The sequence below is a fragment of the Suricata suricatta genome, chromosome 2, assembly GCF_006229205.1.
Source record: "Suricata suricatta isolate VVHF042 chromosome 2, meerkat_22Aug2017_6uvM2_HiC, whole genome shotgun sequence".
Taxonomy (NCBI): Eukaryota; Metazoa; Chordata; class Mammalia; order Carnivora; family Herpestidae; genus Suricata; species Suricata suricatta.
In genome coordinates this window covers 159555540-159579931 of record NC_043701.1, presented here as the reverse complement: position 1 = coordinate 159579931, position 24392 = coordinate 159555540, and the positions used below count along the sequence as shown (strand labels likewise).

The window sequence follows — 24392 nt, the reverse complement described above, 5'->3', positions numbered from 1 at the left end:
CTCACGAACTGCGAGATCATGACCTGAGCCAATATCAGATACTTAACTGACTGAACCACCCAGGCACCCCTCAGATTCAGGAGTTTTAAGGGGAGGGGCCCTGACTGGTATATTTTCATCTTGGTCTCCAGGCCATTAGGATTCCTTTGTCACTGAGACCCACTGACTTAGACTATCTAGTGTTATTAATGACAAGCAGGCAGTGCAGCCCTACCAGAAAAGCTCCCCCAGAGATTTCCTGTCTCTGGTTTCTTCTAAGGCAGAGGCTGATGTGGGGGAGGGGGGAGGGAGTAAGGAGCCGGGGCAGATTTGGGGGACGATAACCTAGAATGACAGGAGGCAGGTCTAAGGGAAGAGCGGGGCTTTGAGGTGTGAGGCTGGAGAGTGCTGCCGGGGTCCCACTCCTGCCGGCCGTAGTCTGGGCCACGTTCCTTGACCTCTTTAAGCCCCAGTTTCCTCATCTGTAAACTGGGGATGACATTGAGACCTGTTCTGTTCCAGAGTGGTCACGAGCAGCCATGGTTTCCAGAGAAGGGATTGCATCTTCACAGACAGTCATGTGCACACGTGTGAGGGAATAAGTTCAGAACATGCGTTCTCTTCTGAAATGTGCTTTTTTTTTTCATCTATTGACAGATGTTGGATATCTTCCTATGCTGATATTCTGGGTGATCCCTTGTAAACTGTAAACTACAAAACTGTTGAAAAGTTAGTTGATTTAAATAACAGACACAACACTACCCTTTGGAGAGGGTTGAGGGGCTGTGTCCTATTGGGGTGTAGTGTGTGGGTGCCCGTGTCTATGAGATGATATGCTGGAGGAAAGGTTTAGTGAACATACATGTTTGCTTCAGGAACCAGCAATGGGGATTTTTCTGATTTTTAGTAATACACAGCCTACAGTGGAAAGGAGAGACCCAATTTAGGAGCCTTTGGCCTTTAGAGAACTACTCCCGGGAGTCCACCGCTTAGCTACTGGTCTTCGGGGGGCTTACATTTGGGACTTAGGCAAGGGAGAGACCCGAGGGTGGCACAGACCCTCGGGTAGTCGCCTCTAGGGTAGTGCAGAGGGTATATTAAGAGACATCTAAGTTGCTGGAACAAAGGGGACCCCAGTACAGAAGCTAAATGGGATGGAGGTCTATTACTCATCACATAACAGTGCAGAGTACAGACCTCTCTTCTGTATGCTGTGGTAATTAAGAGCAGACTCTGGAAGCAGGTTGCCTGGGCTCAAATCCTGCCCATTGGGACCTGACAGAAGTTACTCAACCTCTCTGTCTCGGGCTCCTCATCTGTAAAGTTGAAAGGATAATAGATAATGACGTCATAATCTTACCTCATGATATTGTCATACAAATCAAATGAGTAAATTCCTCCAAAAATGTACTTACTGAGTGCCTATTATATGTCAGTCACTGAGGCCATGGTGGCTCCCATCAGTGCAGTCAGATGGGCTGCTCCAGCTCCCTCCATCAGGTTGGCATCCCAGTCAGTGGGAGGAAGAAAGGACGAGAGGAGCACATACCCCATTCCTTTGAAGGTCATGACCTAGAAGTGGCCTTCCCCTGACCTCTTGAGTGCCATGGGTCACGACTAGTTGCATAGCCTCACCTAGACTGCAAGGGAGACTGGGAAGTAGTCTTCAGCTGTGCGATCGTGAGCCCGCGAAAACTCAGGCACGTTAAAGAAGGGAAGAGAGAGCAGATACTGGTAGAAAACTAGCAGTTCCTTCTCTGGTTCTAGGGGCGGCTGCATCTTACATACAGCCCTGAGGAAGACAGAGACAGAGGGAAGACTGGGAAGGAGCCTGAGGGAGATAAAATAAAAGGATCACAAGAAGGGAGGTGGCTGACAGGGAGGGGAGAAACCAAGACTGGGGCCACCAGCTTGTGGTCAGGATCTGGGGTCAGGGAGATGTCATGGGTCTGTGGACTGTTTTTTATGCATTTGGATCTTGTTTATTTCCTGCCATGCCCTCAGGGTTCTGAGTAAAAGTCTGTGGTCCTGCTGTGCTGGGAGAAAGGGTGGGTTGTTTTGTGGGCTAGCCTGAGCCCAAGAGGAAGATGGTGGGGGCGCTGGCGGAGTCCTGGGCAGTGAGAAGGGAATCAGCCACGCACGGGACAGAAAGGAGTGGGCCCGGGTTTTTATGTCCACCAGGGCAATGCGCTGAGATACTGGGGGATCCCAGAGGAGTGGCTGACAGGGGTGCTCCAGCTGGGCGCGTCTGTGCTCCAAACCCTGGACAGCGCACAGGGCAGCTGTGCGTGAAGTTGGGAACTTGAAGGCAGAGGGACCGTGTGATGACACTGAAAACCTTTGTCACCCCGACCATCTCACCCTGTTGTCCAGCTGTGTTCTGCTAGTGCCTCTAAGCTTACAGAAGCTTCTAGACCCAGCACTCTTACCCAGCGCCCCGTTTCCCTGCAAGTGCAGACACAGTTGTGTGAGCATGTGCTCAAGTGTATTTCTGGGTGGTGATGATATCGGGTGCTTTTATCAGATTCCTAAAGGGTCTGTGACCCAACGGAAGTTAATAGCATCAATTTCCTTCTCTTTTCCTTGTCTCTATGAGGAAACCACCTTGATTAGATTCTGAGGCTACTGTGGCTGCACATAAATATTTGTGTGAGTGAAGTCTGAAGACGCACAGGAATTCTGTGGCCCCTGCCCCTTGGAAACCGCTGGCAGGAAGTGGCTGAGGTCTGGGCCAGAGCCTGACATGGCAGCAAAGGGGGAGAGAAATGCCAGGATGAAGGGAGGGGGAAGTGCTAGAGGAACACCTTCACCTGTTTACCAGCAGGAGGCTCCCTGGAGGAAGTTCCTTGAGGAACTGCCCAAGGACACAGTGTTCCATCCTCCGTGGACCCCAGCCAGAGAGGGAGGTCAGAATGAGGGAAGCACAGAGGACTGAGGCAGACAAAAGGAGGACTTTGCTCCTTGGCAAGTGGGGGTAAGGTCAGCTGGCTTTGGGTTTCTCTCCAACCTTTTGCAAATCTGGATTCCACAAGGCAAGAGACCTCAGATAACGTATCATTTGGAAGCCCACGGTGGCTTTTCAACGTATATTTGTTGAAGGAATGAATAAATAAAGCACAACGGCTTCCTGAGGGCCCAGCCATGTTTATGAAAAAACAGCAGCACAATCCTTGGAAGTCACTGGAAGCTCATCTGGGAGGGGCCTCGCTCCTTTTGACAGGTAGTTGTGCTGCATGTGCGGACAGCCTCACATGTGATTAACCCATTCAGTCCCCAGCACAACCTCGAGATATAGGTGCTGGGAGTTGTGGTACCCACTGTGCAGGTGGCTGGGCGCCTGGGTGGCTCAGTCGGTTAAACCCACGGTGCAGGTGGCAACATGAGCCTGCGGGGCGGAGGTGCTCGCCCCATGTGGCAGGTCACAGGCGATCAGAACTGGACCTGCTTCCTGAGGCCGTAGAGCCCACGCTCTGCTCTTGCCACTGGACCACCGTTGCCAGCTTGCCCTTCTGCTCAGGCTGGCGAGGTTGGGAAGTGTGTCTTCAGGGTCATGGCTTCCCTTTCAGCATCTCTTCCCCTCTTCCCAGGTGAGGTAACATCCGGCTCTCCGGCTTTGTGCAGCTCACAGGGTGGTCCTAGGACTCACAGTGTCGTTGGCATCACCGGGGAGCCAGTTAGAATGGCAGAGACTCAGGCCCTACCCAGATCTGCTGAATCAGAATCTGCATTTTAACTAGATTTCACCAACTAATGCATGTGCACAGTGGACCTGCGCAAGTTCAGCCTCAGATTTGTCTGTGCCAGCTCCAGGTAAGGGAAAACCGTGGCCGACCTCATCTGCAGGAAGCCGCTTCCCCAGGGATGCTGGCTCACTGGTCCCTGTTCCGTTCTCAAACGCAGCCTCTTGGGTTCCATGTCCAATTCAGACCTTTTCTCTTTCAAACCTTTCCTCCCCTTTCAAATGGAAGGCCAATCCTGCTGCCCCCGACCCCATATCCCTTTATTACCATTTTTTAAAAAAATAAGCTTTTAATTTTAGCACAATTTTAAATTTACAGAAAAGTTGCAAAGGTAGCACAGAGAGTTCCCACACACTCGTCACCCTGTGGGCCCTTTGTTAATGTCTCACATTACAGAGGTGTGTTGGTCTGAGCTAAGCAAACACCTTGGTGCGTTACTACTCAATAAACTTGCCTTCGTTCAATTTCACTAGTGTTTCCACTGATGTCCTTTTTCTGTTCTGGGATTCCATCCCGCATCCCACCCTGCATTTCCTCACCATGTCTTCTTAGGGTCTTCTGATTTGACTTTCTTTGATGTTTGTTGTGTTTTAGGTTGCCTGGTTGGTTGGTTGGTTGGTTTGGAGGAGTTCTGGTCAGGTGTTTTGTGGAAGGTCTCTCTGTATGGATTGTCCAGTGGTTTTCTCATGGTTAGACCGGGGTTGTGGGTTTGGGGAAGAAGAACCCAGAGGTGATGTGCCCGTCTCATCACATCCCACAGGGGGATATGTCATCAACATGACATCACTGATGATGTTAAACGCGATCACCTGGCCACGGTCCTGCCTTACCTAACCTTCCCCTTCTCCGTTCCCCCGAGTCTCTACAGTTCCCTTCCTGGTAGTTTGTCATGGCTTTAGTAATTAAGAATATGTTTGTACCTCAACATCTCCCCCGCCCACTCTCTGGTGCTCCCTCCCTACGCCATTTAGGCTGTCATGGATGTTTTTGTTACAGACGAGGTATGCTTTAAAATACATCCTGTGCTGTCGTCGCGTGTCTCCTGCCAGCATGAAGCCTAAAAGCTAAATGGAAGCTGCCCACCAGCGCCTGGGGCAAACAGGAGGCTGGGCTATGAGCAAGCCAAGTTATGCTCTGGGTGATTTCGGAAAGTATGTTCCACTCAGGCAGCAGGAGAAAATTAGAGTTAGCTTAGAGTGCTCAGGAACAGGGCTGTGCTGGGTGAGGGAGGGAGGGAGGCAGCCAGGCACGCCTGAGTGTTTGCATTTCTTAATATTTTATTCTAAATTTGGAATTACACCTTTCAGTCACGTTAGGCAGTAAGTATATGCTTCCGCTTTAACACAAGACAGAGATACTTTCTGTTTGGAATAGAAATGCTCAACAGAAAACATCCTGCTCTTGGGGCGCCTGGGTGGCTCAGTTGGTTAAGCGTCCGACTTCGGCTCAGGTCATGATCTCACTGTTCATGAGTTTGAGCCTGCTTTGGGCTCTGTGCTGACAGCTCAGAGCCTGGAGCCTGCTTCGGATTCTGCGTCTTCCCCTCTGCCCCTCCCCCACTGGCGCACACCACACATTCTCTGTCTCTCTCTCCTCAAAAACTAAACATTAAAAAGAGAAAACACCCTGCTCTCCTCCCCACTTCGAGCTTTCAATTTGCCTGTGCTCCATGAGCCAGGCAAACACCTCGGGCCGTATTGCCAAGTGATCATGGAAGAAAGAGAAGTTACAAGCATGAAAGGCATGCTATGGGGGCTCCTCCAAGCAGACTGGGGACCTAGGAAAGGAAACTCTGGCCTCCCGGTAGAGCCGATGTCCTTAGAGACCTAAGTACAGGGGTAGGAGAGATGTCCAGGATTCATGCTCAGCTACCTCAGCCCCTGCAGCCCTACCACCCAACACCCCTAGTGAAATTGAGAATCATCTTAAACTTCCAGAATTCTCCATTCAGGGCTAAGTCTATATGGTTCCGGACTGTCTGGAAGTGGTAAAATATTGGCATCTGTCCTTTCTGAAAGGGCAACTTATGATGTCTATGCCACATAGGAGTCTGGCAATGAAATATGCTGTAGGATTCTTTGCTACCCTACACAGGGATGCATGATGGGTCTGGGTAATATGTCACTAGTTCTCCCTCAGTGGTGGCGGGGGGAAGGGGGGGACAGACAGTCAGCCGCCACCATCACGAATTCTGGTTGTTCACAGGACAGCCATTGTGAAAGAATGTTCTCTGCTCTCATTTGGAAAGAACGTGCCCTTTGATATAGCTGGACGTACCCTTGAGCCATACACCTTCCAATAAGGAGAGGTGAGGGGCAAACAGGCATCCCCAGGCTACTGGCAGCTGTTTTAATTGATTCTGTTTGATGGCAGTGAATGGAAACCTACCCAAAGCAGCCTAATACAACGTGGGTATAGAGGACTCCTCTTTGGCCCTCCCCCAGAGGCGGGCTCCAGAAGCTGGAGCACAGTGTAACCCCCCAACCCCACTCCAGCGGATATGGCTGATTGGAACAGTGATGACTGCGGACCCACACTAGGCCCAGAGCTTTGCTATTTCAGAAAGGGCTAGAGAGTGAGTAGAACATCTCTGTGGCCACTTGAACATATGCACTTCAGGGCTACGAAGCAGCCATGTTCAGCCTCCTGCACATGGAGAACTGAAGGAAGTTGGTCTCAAACAGAGAAGGGCTGCCTGGCTTCTAGGCCCTCCTGGGGCCTTGATGCCACTTGTGCCCAGGTTCCAGGAGACACCTGTCCTTATAATGACAACCCTCTCTAAGTTAGCCTGGGTGGGTTTCTGTCACTTATACCCCCCAAAAGCTTCAGGTGGTACTCTGGGGTTTCAGGGAAAGGAAGTGTGGGAAAACACACTGGGGCTAAGGAGCTGGAAAAATCATCTCTCTCCCTCTCTGTCTGGTTCTTTTCTTTCCCCTATTTATCTCAACAGATGAGTTTTCTTTCTTATTCCCATCAACAAATTCTTAACCAAATGGTTGCTTTAGTCCTGGATCCATACAACCTTTCAGCTCCAGCCATTGGACTATAGTCTCTATATCTAGTTTATTATTTTTTTAATGTTTATTTATTTTTGAGAAGTAGAGACAGAGCATGAGTAGGGGAGGGTCAGAGATGGAGACACAGAATCCGAAGCAGGCTCCAGCCTCTGAGGTGTCAGTACAGAGCCAAACACTGGGCTTGAACCCACATACCATGAGATCATGACCTGAGCAAAGTCGGATGCACCAACTCAGCCACCCAGGTGCCCCTCTATATCTAGTTTGAATATGAGAGACAGGCAGAAAGGGGAGAGGTGAATGACAGAGAGAGTGAAAAAATTTGATTCTGCTTGGCTTGGGGGACAAGGAGTCTTACACAGGATATTGATCAGGACCACCCCTGCCTCACTTTTTTTAAGGCCAGAAGTACAACTCCAAGTAGCCCCAGACAATCAGAGTGGAAAGGGCTTCAGGAACAGCTGGATCCAGAAATGCCAACAGAGTCGCTGGGGCTCTCCTCCTCCCTATGTTTGCCTCATTCCCTCGTATTGGGCCCTTATGTGGGCTAAGGGGAAGGAAGGCTGACGAGCCTAGGCTTGTATTGCCTCAACTAGTGACCCCGGAGTAAAGAAAGGCCTCCTGTCTCCTGTTACTTTTGCACAAAATCCCAGTTTAGGACCCAGTTTTGAATCAAGCTCCCTTCCTTGGGCCAATCACTATAGCCAGGAGGGCAAGGATAGTGTGACGGCAGACGCAGGGCCCACACGGAAGGGAAGGGGCTTCCTTAAAGAATAGGGTTGGTTGGGAGAGTCCACTGGGCATGGTCTGCAGTGTGACCCCTTTCAGAGGCTAAGGGGGGTGCAGATAAACTAGCGGAGAAGCTGAGTGAGAAAGAGGGAAGCAATGGCGGCTCTCCCTCAGAACCCAGGCTCCACAGCTCTGAATTATTCTGCCAACAGCCCTTTGCCTTCTTTATGTCCTAGGGCTCCCTGCATTGTTAGTCTCCCAATGTGACTCATTCTGCCTGGGCTCAGCCCCCTGGCTCGTGGGCTCTCCTTACACTCTGGAGGAGGATTCTGGAAGCTCTGAGTAAGAGCCTGTAACTCTCTCTGTGGGTTGGTATTGTCCACTGGGGCTGGGGGCCTTGGCTCACAGGGGCCGCTGGGGCCAGAGGAAGTCACTTCATGGAGGAAATGGTCTGTACCTGGTGTAGTGTCTCAGGCCCAGGCATTAGGCCCAGAGGATCCAAGTTGAGCTGACTGCTGTCCCGGAGAGGATCTTAAGGGTAGCCCTTCTAGCAGCACTTATAAGCTCCTCTCTGTGTTGACTTCTGTCATCCGCAAGTCTTAAGCAAAGTTTTGTCAAATGCTAACAATAATAGAAAGACATTAGGGGTCAGAGGCCTGCAGGCAAACTGTGCCTTCAAAACTGAGACATGGGGAGACACCAGGATTACTTCACAGCTCCAGGTGTCTCTCAGACAAGTCTGTTCAGACATCTTCAAATATGCATTTTAGCACTTCTCTCTGGCAGAGTGTTGACACTCAGGCTGGCCTCCCCAGGGCTGAGTGAGGCCTCAGCAGTCCGCGCAGCACTTTCCTGGTACTCGGAGGCACAGGCACCGCCCAGAGGCAGGAGCGAGCCAGAGGGACATTCCTGCTTCTCAATCTACCTTTTCTGCTCGCAAATCCCTCAGCACAAACCACTCAATACACGTGGACAAATCTGTCCAGACTTCCAAAAGATCCACTCCTTGGGGGTGAGAGAAGGGCGGTCTTCCCCCACACCCCAGCCATGACTTCCTGTCCCCCACCTCTCAGCTCAGGCCGGGAAGATTCTGAGAGTGGATGAGAAAGCAGAAGCTCGGGGACTTCAGTGAAGCCAGATGATGGGTAAGGACCTTGACGCTGGGTCTCACTGAGAGCCTGGGGTTGTGATACCTTTGGGACCCACCGTCCTGCAAAGGTGTGGAATAGCGTCTCTCAGGATCTAAATTAGTGCCAGGCTGTGCTAATCTAGTAACTTCCTTTTAGCAACCTTTCTATTTAGAAAATATTAAAATCTACAGAGAAGTTAAAATAATAGTGTAATAAACTCCCACACGTCCTTTACCAAGATTCACTACAAGTGAATAGTAATAGTGTAAAAATAATAGTGTAATAAACTTCCACATGTCCTTTACCAAGATTTTACTACATTTGCTGTATCTCTTTTTTTTTAAATATTTTATATTTTCAAGTTTATTTATTTATGAGAGAGAGAGAGCAGGGGAGAGGCAGAGAGAGAGGGAGAGAGAGAATCCCAAGCAGGCTTTGAACCATCAGCATGGAGCGTGATGTGGGGCTCAAACCCATAAACTGTGAGATCATGAGCCAAAATCAGGAGTCACACATTTAACCAACTGAACCACCCAGGCATCCCTTGTCTCTCTCTTATACAAACACACATACACACACACACACACACACGGATGTAAATCATTTTAGTATTCTTTTTTTTTTCTGAACTATTTGAGGATATGTTTCAGATATCATAACACTTCATCCCTAAATACTTCAGCACATAGCTCTTAAGAAAAAGGACATTTTCTTACCTATCCTTAGGACAACTATCAAATTAGGGAAATGTCATTGACACTGTGATCTAGTATATGGTCCTCATTCTAATTTTGCCCTTTGTCTCATGCTGTCTTTTGTTGGAATCAAAAAAATTTTTTTTAAAGTTTGTTTCTTTTATTTTTGAGAGAGAGCAAGCACCGATGGGGTAGGAGCAGAGAGAATTGCAGGCCGGCTCTGTGCCGTCAGCCCAGAGCCTGATGCTCATGAGCTGAGCCACGATCAGGAGTCAGACCTTAACCTACGGAGCCACCCAGGTGCCGCTGTAGCAATTTTTTCCCCCTCAGACCCAGTACCAATCCAGGATCATGTGTTGTGGTTTTTCATCTGGAAAAGCTCTTCTCAGTTTCTTTTGCCTTTCACAATATTGACTTTTTGGGAGAGTTTGGATGTCTCACCAGTTTCCCATGATTAGAGTTAGTGTCTGCGTTTGGGAAAGGGATGCCACATGAATGACTCTGGGTCCTCCTGCTGTGTCAGTCTTTAAGGACTGCCTCCGGAGTAGGGTCCGCTGGAATTGGAACCTGAGTCCACTATCAACCTGTAAAACTGCAGATAAATCACAGAACCTCTCTAGCTAGGCCTTGCTTTTGTCACCTGGGAAATGGACAGCATAGTATCGACCTCATGAGGTTACTGGGAGGATTAAATGAACTAATCCATGAAAAGTGCTTTGCCCGTGTGGGCTACAGCTCAGTGCATGCTGCAGGCGGGCTGAAGAGGAAGACTGTGTAGGTGGTGGTGAGCAGCAGAGCCTGGGGGGGGCCCAGGCTAGTGTCCACCTGAGGATAGAACCAATGATTGGCTACCTGAGAGGCTGGGGGGTAGGGGAGGCAGGAAGGATGTTCTGGTCAGGTGGGGCTGGGAGGGCAGGGATGAGTCACTCACTCACTTGTTTACACTTATCTCTCACCTGCTTCCAGAAAGGCTTTGAAGTGGCTCATAATTAAAGCCTCAGGTGCCTCAGCCTGCTGAGACGGGAAAGACCGTGTCCCAGGTGGAGCTGGCTCGGCCAGGCTGGCACAGCTGGGCGGGTCTGGGCTCACAGAGGGGGATGCAAGAGGGCCCGACTGCCATGGGGTGAGGGTGGAGGATGGCAGGTAGGAGAGACCGGGTAGGAAGCTGGGCAGACCCTGACTGACCACCTGGGGCAGGAGGACAGAGTGACTGGAGGCTGGGAGTGTCTAGAGTGAACAAAGGAATTGCGGGGGGGGGGGGGGGGGGGGGGGCCCTGAAAAGGGACCCCACAGAGTCTTAAAATCCGGCTGGGCCCACTTCCTGTATTTGCAGAGTGGCAGTCTTTGGGCTTAGACTATCCCTAGGACTTCCCTGTAGGCCAGCCCTAGGCCCTCCCACTGCCCCAGGCTAAGGCCCTCGCTACCAACGGGCATCTTTGGAGGGCAGGCCTTTCCACTAGGTTCCAGGTGCCTCTGGCCTCAGGCTGAAATGCCTGTTAGAGGAAATCCTGTCTTCCCTCTACCTCCTTACCGGTCTCCCCCACAACCTCCCTCCCTCAGCCCCACCCACCGCACCCTAAGCTGTCCACGTGCCTTTGCCTGGCAGCAGTTTCAAGGAAGTCCCTGCCCCCATCCTCCTTTCTCCACTGGGGGCCTGAGTTTTGCCTGCCCCTCCCCCACACCGTTTCCTGCCTCTTACCTTGAACATCCGGACTTGCCCCCACCTCAGCTCTGCTCAGGTTCCCTTAGGAGGCGCACTGACGCCACCGCCCCCCCTCCCCCCGCCACCAAGTTTTGGCAAGTCCAGCCCAACTGACAGACTTTCTGTCACACTTCCCTACAGCTACTTAAACCACACTTTACTGTGTAATGGAATACCTTCCATTTGGGGAAAAGGATGGGGCTCCCCCAGGCGGGACTCAACATGATGACAGTTCCTAAGGTAGGTGCTGGAATTCAGGCTAAAACGTAGGGTGGCAAGACTGGGGGCGGGGAGGAGGATCGGACGTTATAGAAGCAGCAGCTGCCCCCCTGGGTTATGGGGCTGCCCCCGTGGCAGAGGTGGCTACTGGCTCAGAGGAACTCCCCCTCCACCCCTGCTGTGCAGAAGGAAACCCCATCCCTGAGATCAAACTAGAGGAAAAGGAAAACGAGGTGAGAGGGTGAGAGGGAGCCCGGAGAGTTGAGGTCTCAAATCTTAAGACCAGAGAGGCTGGTTGCCAGATGTTCTGTGGTGACCATTTCATAATGTATCTAAATGTTGAGTCACTATTGTACACCTGAAACTAGGACAGTATTGTGGGTCAACCACACATCAATAATCAATTTTAAAGGTTGCTGTGGACAAGCGGTTGCAGGTTTTTATATGGATACGGATCTTCAATACATTTGAGTGAATACCAAAGACCACAGTTGCTGGATCATATGGTATGAGTATGTTTAATTTTGGGAGAAACTGCCAAACTGCCTTCCAAAGTGGCGGTACCATTTTGCATTCCCACCAGAAGTGAGCGAGAGTTCCTGTGGCTCCATGTCCTCCCCAGCATTTAGTGTTGCCAGTGTTTTGGATTTTGGCCATTCTAGTAGCTCATTGTTTTAATTTGCAATTCCCTAATGACATGTGATGTGGAGCGACTTTTCATGTGCTTATTTTCTATCTGCATATCTTCTTTGGTGAAGATTCTTTTCAGGTCTTTTGTCCATTTTTTTTAATGTTTATTTTTGAGAGAGAGACAGAGACAGAGACAGAGCACAAGCAAGGGGAGGGGCAGAGAGAGAGGGAGACACAGAATCCAAAGCAGGCTCCAGGATCTGCGCTGTCAGCACAGAGCCTGACAGGGTTTGAACTCCTGAGCCGTGAGATCATGACCTTAGTCGAAGTTGGAGACGTAACCCATTGAGCCACCCAGGCACCCCTGCCCAGTTTTTAAAAATTGGGTTGTTCATTTTCTTACTGTTAACTTTTAAGAGTTCTTTGTATATCTGAGATAGCAGTCCTTTATCTGATGTGACTTTTGCAAATGCTTTTTCCCAGTTTGTGGCGTGTCTTCTCATTTACCTGGCAGTGTCTTTTGCACAGCAGTTTTTAGTTATTATGAAGTCTAGCTCATCAATTATTTCTTTCATGGGCTGTGCCTTTGGCATTATATCTGAAGTCATCCCCTATGTCACTTTGATTTTCTCCTATCTTACCTTAAAAGAAGTTTTTTTAATGTTTATTTTTGAGAGAGGGAGAGGGAGTGTGAGCCAGGGAGGGGCACAGAAAGAGGCAGACACAGAATCTGAAGCTGGCTTCAGGCTCTGAGTTGTCAGCACAGAGTCCGACGTGGGGCTTGAACTCACAAACTGCGAGATCATGACCTGAGCTGAAGTCAGATGCTTAATCAATGGAGCCTCCCAGGCGCCCCGTCTCCTATTTTATCTTGATGGTGGCTGGTCAAAAAAGCATTCAGCTACTTCTTTACAGGGAAACCAACCCCTTACCAGTGCAATACCTGGTGAGAGTGTGCTACTAGATGTTTGGTCAGTTGTCACAACAGCCAGAATGCAGGACCTCAAACAACAAGTTCAGATCTTAATTGTTCATCAGTGAAAACTAGAAGCTGAACTTCCTCAAATAGAAAAAGAAGAAGTTCCTGGAAAGCACAGATTTATTTAACAATGAACTTGAAAGGTTATGGGTCAAAGATGGACGTGGATATAGAGAAAATTGCAGTTGAAATTGCACAGGCAAAAGATCACAACTGCAAAAGCTAGAGAGAGGGAGAAAGGCGGCAGAGCGAGTTGAACAGGGTCAGAGCAGTATTGGATTTTGAGGAAGAGGGAAGACCTATCAAAACTAAAGAAAAGAAAGAAGACAAGAAAAAGCATTCCACAGGAGAGGGTGAAGGCCCTTTGAAGAAATGAGAAGGCCCAGAGAGTGGTGAAGGCATGTCTGCTCCTCAGGATGGGGTGCGGGGCAGGAGGGGTGACCAACCATAGTGACACTGGCTTGAAGAGCAACACGTGACAGGAGAGGGGCCATGGCAAGATCCTGTACCAGAGGACGAGAACAAAGAAATGGTGCCTCGCTCATGTGTTCTAAAGAATTTTATAAATGGGGGGCACTTGGATGGCTCAGTTGGTTAAAGGTTGACCTCAGCTTAAGTCATGATCTCACACCTTGTGGGTTGGAGCCTTGGGCTCTGTGCTCACAGCTCAGGGCCCGGAGCTGCTTCAGATTCTGTGTCTCCCTCCCTCTGCCCCTTCCCCACTCATGTTCTGTCTGTCTGTCTCTCACTCTCTCTCTCTCAAATAAATGTTAAAAAAGAATTTTATAAATGAAAAAGTGTTTTTGAGTTAAGTGAACAATAGAGGAACGGAGCCTGCGGAGGCCACTTTTAGGCAACGGGCTTGAACAATGAAAACCTGAGGAAGGCCAAAGGGCCGATGGGACCACCAACCACCCACCATTAAGCAATTCGCATCAGTCACAGTTCCTAAGATTGCCAAAAGAGGGAAAATTCCATATGTTCCCATACTCCCTCACTCCACCCCATAACTATGATAATTGTGTCTCTCCTCACCTCCCCCTGCCGCCCGCGCCTGGTGGTAGTGTCTCCTTTGCTGTCATGCCTGCCACTCCCTTCTGGCCTGGGGTGTACTCTTTCACTGACCACACCATCAGCCCCCACCTGATTGGGACGCCCTCCCATTTGGTGGCCCCCATCTGATCAGAGCACCCCACAGAGCTCTCCTCCCACTATCACCGCATGGCTGGTCAGATCCTCTCTCCCAAGACTTTGAGTCCTAATGGAGACAGGAAGGAGGAAATGGATGGCGATCCCTACCCCCTCCTCCTCCTCCAGGCAGTGGGGCCCTGGCCAGATTGCTCTGGTGTGAAGCTCTTCCTGTAGTTCCTCCTGCCTGGCCTCTGGTCCTCTGGCTTTCCCGGACTCCTCCCAATACATCCCATTTTGTTTAAGCTAAGTTATCTACTTTAAATCAGTTCCCGGGGGCACCTGGGTGGCTCAGTCGGTTAAGCGCCCGGCTTCCGGCTTCAGCTCAGGTCATAATCTCACAGTTTGTGGGTTCATGCCCTGCGTCGGGCTCTGTGCTGACAGCTAGCTCAGAGCCTGGAGCCTGCTTCAAATTCTGTGTCTCCCTCTCTATGACCCTCCCCTGCTCACGCTGTCTCTCGCTGTCTCTCAAAAATAAATAAAAAACATAAAAAAATAAATAAATAAAATAAATCAGTTTCCGTCGCTTGCAGTCAGGGGACTGGAACCGACACATGTTGGGAAATGGCAAGCCTCTGCATGTTCTCCCAGGTGAGTAATGACAAGCTAGAGCTCTGTAGGCCACCTTTAAATTCCTGAGAGAACCAGCCGTTGGCCAGCTTCAGTTCGGCTGGCCCCATCAGCCTGGCTCTAGAAGGCAGAGAAAAGTGGTGCTAACAGGGCTAACGGGAGGCTGGCAGGACGCACGTCCACGCATGGCTACGCCAGCTATGCAGTGTGAAACCCCACTCACGCTATAGACATTGTAAATATGCATATTCAGAATGAAACTATTTTGGCAGATGGCAATAAAGTGTGTTAAGAACGGGGCACTTTTGCTTCTAATTCTTACTGAAGTGTCCCGAGGGTTTGGGATGACCCTGGCTGCGCCCGCTCCTCAGCAGGGAGGGGTTTGGGGGGCAGCTTTTAGAGAAAATAGCATGGGCCAGGCCCACCCCAACAGTGGTTCTACATATCACACACAGCTGGCAGGGTGGGGGGTCCAGTGGCCTTGATATCCGGCACACATATAACATCACCTCTTAACGTGCAATAACTGATTGTGAAGCAGCTAACATTTAGAAAGTGGTCCAAGGCTTTGGAATGAGAGAGGATGAGGGGGAGAATGCCTGGGCAGCAAACTCTGACAAGCTAGGTTCCCCCCAAGGGGTTCAGGGCTACTGCACATTCCTAGCAAAATGCACCAAAAGATTTCTCCCCTTTGTAGCTCCCTTGGAGAGCATCCATTCATTTGGTCAATGGCTATGTGTCAGCTCTGCATCATGGGCTGGGGGTACAGCAGGAACAAGAGAGGCAAGGTCTAGTCTAGTGGGGGAGACAGACATGCAACAAATATTCACCAGAGTATGCAAGTGCTATGAAAGGGAATACCCAGGGCGTTAGGAGAGTGCTCTTACAATAGGGGGATTAGATTTAGGAATCAGGAAAAGCTTCAGGAAGAGTAGGATTCAACCAGGTGAAAAGTGGGGTAGTGTAGATGAGGGAGGATTTATTTAAGCTATAGGCTAAGATCCTGTTAGAAAGAAACTGAAAAATGCAACAGGTCAAATAAGAGAAGTGCTTTCTCTTTCCTGTAAAGTTCTAGTGGTAGGCAGGGTCCAAAACAAGTAGTTGTCTCAGTTCTGTGATATCAAAGTCACAGTGGTTTCAGGGGCGCCTGGCTGGGTCAGTCTGAAGAGCATGCTACTCTTGATCTTGGGGTTGTGAGTTAGAGTTCTATGTTGGGTGTAGAGATTACTTAAAAATAAAATCTTAAAGGGGCGCCTGGGTGGCACAGTTGGTTAGGTGTCCAACTTCGGCTCAGGTCATGATCTCGGGGTTGATGGGTTCAAGACCCTCATCGAATTCTCTGCTGTCAGCGCAGAGCCTGCTTTGGACCCTCTGTCCCCCTCTCTGCTCCTCTCCTCCCCCCACATGTGTTCTCTCTCAAAAGTAAATGAACATTAAAAAAATCTTAAAAACAAACAAACCACAAAGCAACAATGGTTTAAACAAGAAAGAAATGTACTTCCCTCTCTCACGGTAAGGCCCAGACTAGAGAGGCCGGGGTCGGTACAGAGATTCTGCTTCGTGAAGTCTGCAGGGCAGTTATCTACGAGGGTTCCGTCAGGGACCCAGAACCACTGTATTATGGAATCAGTGACTTCTTACGGGTATTAGATTTTACACAATTATTAAGGGAGCTAGAGAAGTAAAGGTCACAAAGAGGAGTCGAAGGATCACAGAAAAGTCATTACTTGGGCATCCAGAAGCACTGGGTCTGTAAGAAATGAATATTTTTTGAAATATATAAAACATCAAACTTTGAACAAGAAGAAGTAGAAAATAAGCCAACAACAAGGAAAATAATTAGAATGATCTCCATTAACATTTTTTTCTCAAAAAAAATTTAAGAAAAACGATGCCTGGGTGGCTCAGTCGGTTAGGCATCTGACTTTAGTTCAGGTCATGAGCTCATAGTTTGTGGGTTCAAGCCCTGCATCAGGCTCTGTGCTGATAGCCCAGAGCCTGGAGCCTGCTTTGGATTCTGTGTCTCCCTCTGTCCCTCCTCTGCTTACGCTCTCTGTTTCTCTCTCAAAATAAATTAATAAATATTTTTTTAAAATTATTTTTTCTCAGCTCCATATAGCTAAGTTCTACCAAACCCACTGTGTTGAGCATGTCTTTTTATTTCTTTTAATGTTTTATTTATTTTTGAGAGAGAGAGAGAGAGAGAGCGTGAGCAGGGGAGGGTCAGAGAGAGAGGGAGACACAGAATCCGAAGCAGGCTCCAGGCTCTGAGCTAGCTGTCAGTACAGAGCCTGATGTGGGACTTGAACCCACGAACTGTGAGATCATGACATGAGCCAAAGTCTGATGTTTAACTGACTGAGCCACCCAGACGCCCCCTGTCTTTTTATTTCTAATGCTTCATATCTGAGGCCTTGCTAGCCCTGGCAAGACTGACCTCTGAGGGACAGCCAATCCTAGAGACAGTGAAGGATTCACCTGTGAGCACAGCTTTCACATATAAATTAACCAGTCCAGAGCCTCTTCTAGCCAGTTCTTGCCACTCCAGGCCACTGTTATTTCCTTGCCCTAACCACCCTGGGGGCAAGTACCAGGCAACTAGGGACAGCCCCAAGAGCCTGCTGAAATTGTTTAAACTAGCCGACCCTAAGCCTGCTTGCCTTGCCCCGCCTTATCTTTTGGCCACGTGCCTGGCACGTGAGGGGACATGTGAGTGTTGTTTGCTACAACAGAGTAATTTTCTGAATCCTAAGTATCCATCATTAGGAGAAGCAAACGTGATGGATAGATGCATTCTGTGGAGTAAATAGGGAGCTGTTAGAAGCAATGGGTTTGAGATATAGAGAACATGAAAAAAGCAAGGGCTAGAAAGAGATCTAAAATGCATATATATACAAGACACAATATATTTTTCAAAGATATATACATAGCCAAGGACATAAGCCAATACAATATATTAAGTGTCCTTGGAGGAAGGGGGGACTATGAGCAGTGATGGAGATGAAGGGAAGAAAACTAAGCATATAAAAGAAAACAAGAGAAGGCCCTGTATGAGCCCATGATCCTGCTGCGTGGTCTGGGGAGTGTGGCTAATTGAACTCTGCATGTGAGGCCCACCACAGCCAAAACATACACTCCCTTCCCCGCCGCCACATACAAACTACAGCTTGTGCCAGACTGTTGGCTCCCTTAAAATCAAGTCCAGGGCCTCTAAGTTGGCAAGCAGAAGGCCATTCTGGCGGGTCCTGGGGTGCAGGCAACATTCCATTTCTTGACCTGTGTTATGGGGTGTTCATTTTATAACTAACTGTTAAACTGCAAAAATAAGTTTGTGTGGATTTTTCTTCATTGTTCTTTACATCTCATTGAAAAACAGGACCTCTTTTTAAGCTTCTGTAGTGAAATGCACACAGGGGGTTTTGAACATTTGTTGCCTAACCTTGCCACACACCCCCACCTGCCTCCTCGTCTCTGAGGCGTTCCAAAAATCACAGTTCCAAAACCTTCAGTGTGGTCCAGCTCAGTTTCACCAAGAAGCAAACTGCAGTTTGTGTGGGGCACTTTGAGATGGCCTCTGTCATCTTCCAAAGGTGGCAAAATCATCATTTGGCTGTAATAAGTCCTGATGAAACCAATGATCCCAAGGGATGAAGATTCTGGTCACTCGTGACTCCAGAAGGCTGCCCTCTATGTGCCAGGCACTGAGCTGGGCACAAGCACCTATTTCTTTTTTTTTTTTTTAATATTTATATGAGGGAGAGGCAGAGTGTGAGCAGGAAAGGGTCAGAGACAGAGAGGGAGACACAGAATCTGAAGGAGGCTCCAGGCTCTGAGCTGTCAGCGAAGAGCCCAACGTGGGGCTTGAACTCATGCACTGTGAGATCATGACCTGAGCTGAAGTTGGACACTTAACTGAGCCACCCAGGTGCACCCCATAGGAGACTATTTCTGTTGGAGAGGACAGACAGAACCCCAGGAACTGACCCATGAAGTCCACGCATCTGATTCCTCTGCCTGGAAACCCTCTGTTGTCCTTTTTCTGACCCTGTCAGGTCCTGTGCTTGTCAGTCCCCAACTTCAGCCAGAGGCCTGTTGGGAGAGAGTTAAAAAGGGAGTGTGCTGACTTCCTGCCAGCCCTCACCTGAACCCAGGTTCACCTCTTTGGCTTGAAGCCATCTGTCAGGGAGTGGCCCCTTCTTCTTTTCGGAAGTTACCTGTATGTCAGTTTCATTCTTTTCTCCCCTCACCCCCCACCCCCGTATGTCAGTAAAGATGTTCCCTAGGTGAAGGGGGAAAAGGAATCAAATGGCCTGTGGATATTCTCTTTTCCTGGAATGACTGATCCCTCAATATCCCATAAAGTAAAATATTCGATCTTCTTCTAATCTCTATTTCATGGAAGATGACCGTGCAGGTGATGTAACTTGCCCAAGGTCACCAGCAAAGTGAGTTCAGGACAACAGATCTGTCTCACTCCAGAGCACGGAGCCATCAATCCTCTCCAGAAGCCATCAGGGTGGGGGCAGGGGTGGAAGGGGGGCTCAAAACCAAGTGCATTTCTAACTCTGGAAGGAGACCTGTGGGAAAATACCTTTTCATCCCCTCTGCAGACGGACTGGGGTCTGTGCAGAGAGCTGGTTGAGGTGGCCCAGAGGTGCGGGAGCCAGTGCCTCGCCCTCCTCTGTGCTGCTCTAAGGCCGGGCTCTGTGGATGCTTCGTGTGGGTGGGAAGAACCAGGAAGGGTAAAAAGAACAGAACTGGTGGCTATTTTGGGGACTCAGAGCTATTCTGAGGTGGAGAGTGAGTCCAGAGAAACAAATCCTGGGCTTTAAGAGAAAACACGAGGACAGGGCTGTCAGGAGCCCTGCGCTTAGCAGTGGCTGCCGTGTCCGGGTGTCTGTGGGCGCTTTAACAGCTTGGTAAGGTGGAAATAACCAGCCTGTGGGTTGGTGGAGGCCGACCACATGGCAATCGGAGGACAGAACCCAGAACGCACTGTTACAGGTGGTGAGCTCCGCCTTGTGGCATTTCAGGGTGATGACAGCCCTGCACTCAGGCCTGGGCATCTGGGGAAATTTCTTTCTGTGCTTCCTGGAACTGATGGAACGCTGGCAGTGTGTTGGGTCCTTCGCGAGCCATGTACATCCACTATCGCACCTTCACGACAACGGGCACAAAACTGCTTTTCTCCCCTAGCACCTGTCTTCCCTCTACCCTCGCTTCCTCCCAGAGAAGTCGGCTGGCCCCTGCACCTCTGCCTGCTACTTCTAGAAAACCTGGCTGTCTCTCTGATGCTTGGCCTGCTTTTTACTATTATTGGTTTGTCTAAATGTGTACCTTCACCAACGGGCTGTAACTTCCTCAGGCAGCTTCCTCTCCTTTACAACCAAGGCAGAGCAAAGAAACCGAATTACTTTCTGTCAAAGGAAAATAAAAAGATGAATGACAGTATTCCTGGTATGCATAGCCTGGACACTGGGGCGGCGCCAGAGCCAGCAGGTATGCAGTGCCCCAGGCTGGCACCCACTTTAGGGAGAATGTCTCTAAAGACCATGAACCGTGAAATCTTTAGCATGTCTCTTTCCAAAACCCCAGATGACTACATCTTAAGTTCTTTTGTTTCTGCACCGTTCTTTCATGGATAAGACACCGGGAGAGAGGAAACAAGGGAGGGATTTTATGACATGATCTTCTGGTGTTGAGACGGAGTCCCTGAAGGTGGGTCCTAGCCATGGTTGCTGAAGTGGGACAAGAGAATCTATTAGAAAATGTTTCCCAGCAGGTGAACCCTGAGAGGGCACTTAAACTGGTCTCTGGTCAAGATCAGTGGGGTCAAGGATTGCACTGTCATCTCCTACAGGACTTCAGCCTGTCCCAGTCAGAGTTGTGTGCTCATTCGCCATCTGTGTGTAGCGCTACAAATGGCAGTGCTGTCAGCAAAACCTTGGGCTCCACAGATGTGCCACGGAAACACCTCTGGTAATTCTCAGAGCACAGGCAGACTCCCAACAGTTTCTTTTTACAGATGAAGAAACTGATCCTCAAAGACGACTGCAACGTCCTCACAATCACACAGCGGGTAATTGGCAGAACCAAGAGGGCGATCCGGGTGTGTGGCTCCAAGCGTGTGCCCTTACATTTTGTTTTGAATAAATACTTTACTCACACTGTACAAAACCCAAACAGTTCCAAACAGTGACAAAGACAGGACAGCCTTCCTTCCACCCTCTAGCTCAGGTATTCTATTGCTCTCCCTAGAGAGCCAGAGCTATAATTTCCTTGGGCATCTTCCCTGAGCTTTCCTATGCATATTCGGACATACTATTCTCTCCCCACAGAGCACACTCGGGGGGCAGCCTGATCTGTGCTGTGTTCTGTGTCTCCTTTTCCACACCTAACACTACCCCTTGAGTTTGCTCCATGCCCATGTATTTAGAGCTGTCTCATGCTTCTCATGGCTGCACACTATTACACTCCCACCCAGTCTTCTGCTGATGAGTAATTTGTTTCTACTCTTTGAGATCCCAAATAATACTCCAGTGAATACGCTTGTACACATGCCATTTCAAGAGGCTTTGATTGTTTGCTCATTTGTTTTTTGGGTCATTCACTCATCCAGACCCTGAAGGCACCAAGATGAGTAGTCCCTGGTCCCCTCCTGAAGGAGTGTTGCACCCTGGCAGAGACGGGGAGCAGAGCATGGAGGAAGTACTGGCCATTCTGCCTCTGGACACCTGAGGCTGAAAACTGGTCTGAGGACTGACCTTCTCCAAGCTCCTGGAAGGATGCTGGGCTCCTGTGGACCACACTTTTCTTCATACTGCAACTGTGCCCTTCTCAAGTCTTTCTGTGTGTGGCAGTTTTCTGCCCTATTTGTCCTGTCTTTGAGTAGTGTTCAGGGAGGCTGGTTGGAGGCTGCAGGTGCAGAATGGAGAGCGCCCTCTTGTGGATCTCTGTGGAGGCAGTGTAGGAAGACCTAGGATTACTTGTGTCGTGGGTCTTCTGGCGCTCATGTGGATACTTTCTGAACCCCTCCTTTGGCTTGGATGGTAAAGGTAGGGGAGAGGAGTCCTCCCAAATCTTGCCACACTCTATTGAAGAGTAGAGGCTCAATTTTAGGGGTGTCCTGTGCCCTGGGCTTTAGGGTGTAAAATCGAGATAAGAGATTGAGTCAGAGAAATGGGAATTGGGAAAACTAAAACAAAAAGGAAGGAAGGATCAGAGATGAAAAAAATAGGTCCACCAAAACGGACTGAGATCATGCTTAGGGAGAAATTACAAAGACTGTACTTTCTTCATTCTCCAGGTTCACAGACCTCTGCTGGTCCCCAGACACCCCTCTCTTTGCGAGTAAGACAGTGATGCTCAAACCACCACCCAGGTAAGTGGGGCCCAAATCTAGCCAAGTTGGGCAGGGCTGGCCCTTAAGGAGAGCCATCCAAGCAGCCCCTCCCCATTTGGGAAAGACTCTGAGCTGGACTTATAGCCTGGTTATAGCCTTGTGCATCTGACCAGCCCCAGGAGAGCCAGTGCCTCTAGGCCTCAGTTTGGTCCCTCCACGCTCAGCCTTTCTGCTAACCAGTGACATTGGCCATGCCAAATGTATCTACTTGCTCTATCAGCTGGGACACCTGAGTTCTGGGTCTCTGTCTTCTGAGACCAAAGTCCTTCTGAGGCTGTCTTGGATCCTCACTTGGGAGAAGCAGCTGGGGCTGTGGGGATGCTTGCCTTATATGGCCATGGTCATAGGGGGATAAAGGCATTAGTCCTGGTACTGGGGGCTTTTACAAGCAGTAGGCAGTCTCGGTGATGGCCCCCACTGATCCCTGCTTCCTGTGTAATCTCTCTCCCCTTGCAGAATTACCTTCCCTTGGGTGTGGGCTGTGCCCAGAGATTTGCTTCTAATAAATAGAATATGGCAAAAGTGAGGGGATGTCACTTCTGAGGTTAAGTTATGAAAAGACTGTGGATTCCATCTTGCTTGCTCTTTTAGGTTCTCTTGCTTATTTCAAATAAGTCAGCTGCCATGTTGTTTGCTGCCCTGTGGAGAGTCTCACACAGCAAGGAACTGAGGGAAGCTACCAGCCAACAGCCAGTGAGAAACTAAAGTCTTCAGTCCTCAGTCCCATAGCCCATAGCCCATAAGGAATTGACTTCTATGAACAACCATGTAAATGAACTTGGAAGCAGATCCCTCCCCAGTCAAGCCTTCCAATGAGATTGCAGCCCCAGATGATACCTTGATTGCAACCATGTGAGAGGAAAGCACACTAGAAGATGGTTGGATGAATGTATGATGGGCAAATTCATAGTGTCTACCACACCTTCCATGAAGGTGGCTTGGATGGAACTCCATCCTCCCTCCCAGAAATTCCACGGGCTCAACCCAGCTAGTCCATCCCCATGATCCCTTTTCATCTAGGCCCAGCCTAACTGTGTCAGGGAAGAAGGACCCTCCCTATCCCACCCACTGTAAAAAGTGTCTTATTTTAGTCAAACATGGCTTTGCTGTCTGGGTAGAAGCATTGTTCAGGAATTCTCACTCTGCCTGTCCCTGAAATGCCAAGGTCAAGCTGGTAGGCTTGAGATCATTGTTACATATGTCCCCAACTATTCTTACCAAAATTTTTGCCTTCATACCGTAGGTCCTAATTAGAAGGGCCTCAAAAGAGCTCCCAAACAGAGGGGACTTGGCTTATTGTCACTCAGAGAATCCCCCTCAATGTCAATCCACCCTGGAGAATCTCAGTTGTTGGTCCTCTCCAGGTCTGTCCTCCTAGTATCCTACTGATGGTATGATGTGGGGAGGGCAGTGTCTTTGAAATAGAAATAGGATATTTCAATTAGTATTTCTATTACCCTAAGATGTCCTTGATCTCTGTGGATGAAAGAAGGAGCTCAGTAATAACTGTTTCTTACCCACCACTTCTGACTCAGCCCTGAGACTGAGAGTTGGTTATAACTCAGAGCACGGCCTCCGGAGCTTATAGTATCATGGGAGAAGACAAAGAAATAAGCACTCACACAACCTCATGGTGAGTGTGCTGAGAGAATAATACCCAGGGTTTTTGGGGAACTGGGGAGAAAGCCCAATTCTTTCCCAAGGGCAGGGGAGGCTTTGGAGAGGGTAAGAAAGTGTTGGGTCCCCTGAAAGAAGAGAAGACATTCCAGACAGAGGAAATGACATGCACATGGTCACTTAGGTGTGAGAGAGTGTGGTGCACTCGGGGAACCACATGCTATTTGGTAGAGATGGCACTCCAGTGAGGGAGGGAGACAGGAACCGCTGAAGGACTTTTATTTTAACTGGCATGGAAAGAGGTCCAAGATGGGTTATCAAATGAATAAAGCAACTCACGTGAGAGTGTGTTTGGTGTGACTCCTTTGTATTCAGTGGTAAAGATATATCTATCTATGCATCTGCTTGCATGCGAATGTCTGGAAACTTATTGAAAGAAAACACATGAAATCAACACTTGATATTTGTGGGGGGATGGATTGGATGGAAAGGAGAGAAGAGAAAGGAGTGGAGAAAGAGGGGCGCTCCTCCATTTTGCCCCAACCACTTTGTACTGTTTCCATTTACATTATTTTACAATATTGATATGTTAAAGTAATTGCATGAATGAAGTGACATAACCATATTTTCCTTACAGAAAGATTACCTTCACGAGATTTGGGCAACAGTTTAAATGTGGGATGAATATTGGATGCAATTAAAGAATTATTGTTAGTTTGAGCCATATATGAAAAGAATCTTATTCTTCAGAGGTGAATACTATGATATCTTATGAACCTAAAAGGATTTGTTTTT

The 24392-nt window shown here is 49.1% G+C and overlaps 1 long non-coding RNA gene across 1 annotated transcript; it reads left to right on the top strand.

Annotated features, from left to right (window-relative positions):
- The first annotated feature begins 11063 nt into the window (after nt 1-11063).
- LOC115285796 lies at nt 11064-23945 on the top strand. Its single transcript, XR_003905702.1, has 3 exons — nt 11064-11232; nt 21885-21959; nt 22572-23945. It is a non-coding gene; the product is annotated as an uncharacterized LOC115285796 (long non-coding RNA).
- The last annotated feature ends 447 nt before the right edge of the window (nt 23946-24392 follow it).